This window comes from Cynara cardunculus (genome assembly GCF_001531365.2).
Source record: "Cynara cardunculus var. scolymus isolate 2C chromosome LG 12, CcrdV1, whole genome shotgun sequence".
NCBI classification, from domain to species: Eukaryota; Viridiplantae; Streptophyta; class Magnoliopsida; order Asterales; family Asteraceae; genus Cynara; species Cynara cardunculus.
In genome coordinates, this window is record NC_037539.1 from 30,286,341 (window position 1) to 30,291,467 (window position 5,127).

General features: G+C 31.8%; 1 pseudogene; it reads left to right on the forward strand.

Moving 5' to 3' along the window:
- The first annotated feature begins 1,593 nt into the window (after positions 1-1,593).
- Positions 1,594-3,818, forward strand: LOC112523013 (annotated as a pseudogene).
- Positions 3,819-5,127: the final 1,309 nt, after the last annotated feature.

Below are 5,127 nucleotides of genomic sequence, written 5' to 3' on the forward strand. Positions count from 1 at the left end.
CACACCAAGGCCCGAGCTTTCAATTAATTCGTTTAATGTTCAATGGTTGGTTTATATTAAGTGGATGAGGTTTCCTTGGCTCTCCTATGTGGGACAAGGTTTCTCGCTATTAAGCCAAGTTCGAACACTAATTTAATTAAACTAGAATGAAAAACTGTTGTTTTCGAAAAGATAATCATATATAACATGGTGTAAATTTTCCACAAATATACGATGAAAAATTACGGAAGTATCTTATTGGTAGGATAAGATTGAGATAAGGAGGGTGGAACAAGTGACCTTTTCCGGTTTTAAGTCAAATAAGATGATCGAATGAAACTTGATGTATATAATCCACGCAAGATATATAATAAAAAATAATTAAAAACTTGTATAAGTTTATGTTCATATGAATTTGATTTTCTTGTTATCTTTTATGGGCAAAATGATGGGAAAGGGAAAAGCAAACTTAATGGTTCAGTTTGTTTATGCATACCACTTTTCAAAAGCATGTGCACAACCAAAAGTTATGGGTTGTGTGGAAACTTGATTGAAGAAGTTGCGGATTCTTTTGAACAAATATATGTATGAACCCATAAGAACCATATAATGATTTTGAATGATTTTAAGTTTTTCATCCGTATAATTAGTTATTTAATTTTGTATTTTTTATTTTTCATATATTAATACATAATCGTATATTAACTAAAATACTTTAACAAATACGTTTTATTTTACAAATTACATCTTGATAATCGTCTTGTTAAAACGTTTAAAATAAACCCAATATTGAATATTTTTGTATTTATCTTATATTATTAAATATTATAATTAATTACAAATTATTTTATTACTTACATTTTACATCCTTAGAATTATAGATTAATATTTTGTAAAGTGTAGAATTATTCTATATCCTTTGGAAACTTTAAACAGAAAATCCATTTTTTGTTTAAGGATACTTTTTAATTTTTCTTTTTTGCACAATTTTTTTTGGATATTTTGCATTTCACTTTCTGCATAAACTTTAGCTATTTTAAGAAGAGACTTTGAAAAATAATTAAAATATAAATTTGATTAATGAGATTGATTATTTTAATAAATTTCTTGAACAGAAATTATAGGTTATGAGGTCTTTTTTTTTATTAACCTGGATATCCAACCTGCTATGCGAGCCAACTAATCCCAGGAAGACCACCTGTTTTGCAGATAGCCCGGAGTCATCGCATTTGAACCTCCGTGGCCACAAGGGAATTTTTATTCCTTCTTTCATTTGAACCCGAGACCCCCTGATACTTTTGACCTTTAGAGCTAAGCTCAAACCAATCAAACACCACCATTATGGTTGGTTATGAGGTTTTTGTTTTGTCTAAGTGAGAATTTATATCATTTCAACAATCAACATATATCATAATTTATAAAGAAAAAGGTAATTTTAATTTCTAATTAAATTCCCAACTTGCCCACCTTTTATAGTTGAAAATCTAAAAGTTCCAATTCACCCATCTCGCCATCTCTCCTCTCCTCCTTTTAAGTAGCATGCATTTTGCATTGATAATGATAGCCAACCATTCTTATCCCTAGCTCTCTTAATTAATTTGTAGTCCAAAAAACATGGCTCGTGAATTGTTTTTAGTTCTCATTGTTCTAGAACTCATCCACCTTCTAACACTTGTAGTCGATAGTGAACCACAAGTTCCATGTTACTTTTTATTTGGTGACTCGTTGGTTGACAGCGGCAATAATAATGGGTTCAGAACAGCAGCTAAAGCCAACTACCCACCTTACGGGATTGATTTTCCCCAAGGTGTTAGCGGTAGATTCACAAATGGTCGCACATACGCGGACATCATCGGTCTCTCTCTCTTTCTCATTTTGACATAAAAAACTGATGGTTTATTCCTCCAAACTTCTATATTTTATAAATAATAAAGGGTAGTTTTCCAACACACAAAATGTTGGAATATGGCAGATTTTCAGAATTGAGGACGTGATAATCACTGTCCTTAAAGAATATTAGTCCCCACTATTTTTGCTGGTGGTTCGAGACTAATTTCTTCCTAAGATTCAACCTTAATTAACAGAACTTTATGCAGCGTACATAAAGTTCACATGAACATCAAACGATTGCAATTATGTATGTATTGAAAGTGTATATAATGATATTATCTATTCATATGCACCCTTATATAGTAGTTAAAATGAACCAACATGACTCTTCATGAATTAACACACCTTTTGGAAAGTTAACCACCAAAAAGAAGTTTTTTCCTCCAAAAATAACCACCATTAACTATCAATAAGTTTTCCCTCCAAAAATAACAACCATTAACTACCATTTTCCCTCCAAAAATAACTGCTATTAATTACCATTTTCCCTCCAAAAGCCTCCTAAATGACTTTCAAATATTTGAGTGGAATACTACTTATTTAACACACTTTCACTTTTCTTACCCACTTATGTGGGATACATAATACAAAATTGTAGGTAAAACCCATAAGTTCCAACACAAAACAATCTAAATTTATATTATATGATACACTTTGACATATTTATTAGTCGAAAAAAAGGTGGCAAAATACTCTGATTATAACAAATGGTTTTCTTAATTTCAGGTCAATTTCTTGGTTTTCCAAACTTCATTCCACCATATGCCACCGTAACTACAGGAGTAAACTATGGCAGTGCTAGTGCTAGTGCTGGCATTCGAGAAGAATCTGGAAGTCATCTGGTAATCATTGCAACGAACTTATACCCATTGTTTTTTCCTTTGTTTAAATACGCCGAATCGAATATGCGAACTACATTTTCTTCACCTTGATCATATTTCATCGTTCTCTTAATTAATTTTCAATTAGACTAAAGTCAAACATTTGTTTGTGTTTGACTTCAACCAAGGGTGATCGGTTCAGCCTGAATAGGCAACTACTTAATCACGTAGCAATAATTTCACGCCTTTCACTCAAGCAAAGGAACAAAACATTTACCAACGATTACCTTAAACAATGTAGTAAATATAGGAAGCAATGATTACATCAACAACTACTTGATGCCTAACAATTACCCCACGAGCCGAGTTTATACCATTGATCAATATGCAGAAGTTCTGGTGCAACAATACTCTCAACAACTGAAGGTACGCATGTACACATTCTGCTCTTCCCTTTCTTGTGCTTAAGTTTGTGGCCAACTGAATAATCCGAAATCGGGATTTGATTCATATGACAGACTTTATACAAATTGGGAGCTAGGAAGATTGCCGTGTTTGGTTTGGCTCACATAGGGTGCACCCCAACTGTGGTAACTAGGTTTGACACCGAAGGAAAACCATGCATTGAGTCGGTCAATGACGCGGTTACTAGATTTAATGATGGGCTTAAGCCTCTTGTTGATGGGCTCAACAGAGACAACTCTGAAGCAAGATTCACTTTCATCAATTTTACAAGCATTTTGGAACTACAAGGAGGTAAAGCATGAGTACAAAAGTTTCCAATTTATAATTATGGTGTTTCACGTGATTTGCAACATCATATGTTGTTCTTTCCTTCTTGATTTTCAAGTAAAATCTATATTAGTTTTACAAGTATTTGCATTAAAGCTCATCTGTGTGGATCTAATAAACTGTTTGGATTTTGCAGGTGCACCATTGCCAAATTTTCCTTGTTGTCAAGTAAGGGAAGATGGGCAATGCATTCCGAACTCGATACCATGTCCAATTCGGGCTTCGTCTATTTTCTTTGATGGTCTTCATCCCATGGCTATTGCAACAAGGCCATACAATGCACTCTCTCCCATGGATGCATCTCCGTACGATATTAATCATTTGGCTCAACTTTAGCATTTAGTTGAACAAGATTGCCCAATACAAATTATGCGCAATAATATTTGAGATCTTCTATATACATTACTAAAAACAAAACTTCATCAATGGACTTTTCTGACGAAAAATTATTGACGGATTCCTGAGAGATTAAAAAAAGTTAATTTTCGTTGACTTCCGCTACAAATTTATCGAAAAAAGTTAGTGATATGTTTCATGTTACTAAAGCATTATGGTTGTTTTCTGCATCCCCGCCTCACTTTGACAAATGATAGGCATTAATTACATGGACTCATTAATCCATAAGCAATTTGCACTTTCTCATTTGATGCGATTAATGTAAACCATGTAATAATTACATGGCATGTATATAAAACTGGGGAAAAGCAGCCTAAAAACACCAAGAAAATATGAATAGTAAAAAGGCGCCTATAGCGATCTCAATAGGTAATTTTCAAAAAATTAAAATATCACTTGTAGCGACAACATTTCTCTTGCCAATTTTCAGGAAATAATCACTACTAAAAAACGAATTTTTCGAACAGATTTTTCGCCTGTAAATTACTGGTGGATTACGGTTGAACATTAAAAAAAATCAATTTTTATTGACTTCCATTACAAATTCGTCCGAAAACAACCATTGATTACCTAAAAAAATAAAATAAATTATTCCGGTTAAGTATCCAGCGGATTACCAACGAATTACTTGGAAGAAACATTTATTTATCTTTTTAAAGCAATTAATTTTAAATAAATAAAAATATTGATGGATTTTAGTTAATTATTATTTTTAATGAAAATCGATTGACAATCATGCCGATGATTTTAATTAATTAATTTTTGAATAAAAAATATTTTTTTTGGTATTACCGGCGATGACCCCATGAGCTAGTAATATCAAAATAAATGTTTTTTTTTTACTTTTATTAAATTTCTTGAAAAACATTTGTTTTATATTACTAACAGATGGAGGTACGTAGTCATCGGTAATTCGTCAGTAATACCAATTTTTTTTATTAAATTTCTTTAAAAAATATTTTTTTGGTATTATTGGAGAATTACCGACGACCACTCCTATCTGTCGATAATACCAAAAAGGAAGTTTTATTTTTAGTTTTTTTAGAAGTATAACTTTGGATCACTAGGGGTTGGAGGTGGTCGTAACGTAAATATTTTTTTATTTTTTATGGCGGATTTGTGATAGAGTTTTTGCAAAAATGTCTTTTTAGTAAAAAAAAAATTCTATCCGTAAATGCTTATTCTTAAATTTTTAGGGTTTAGGTTCTATAAACAAATCAATTTCACTATATCTTTCCTCAAAATTTGT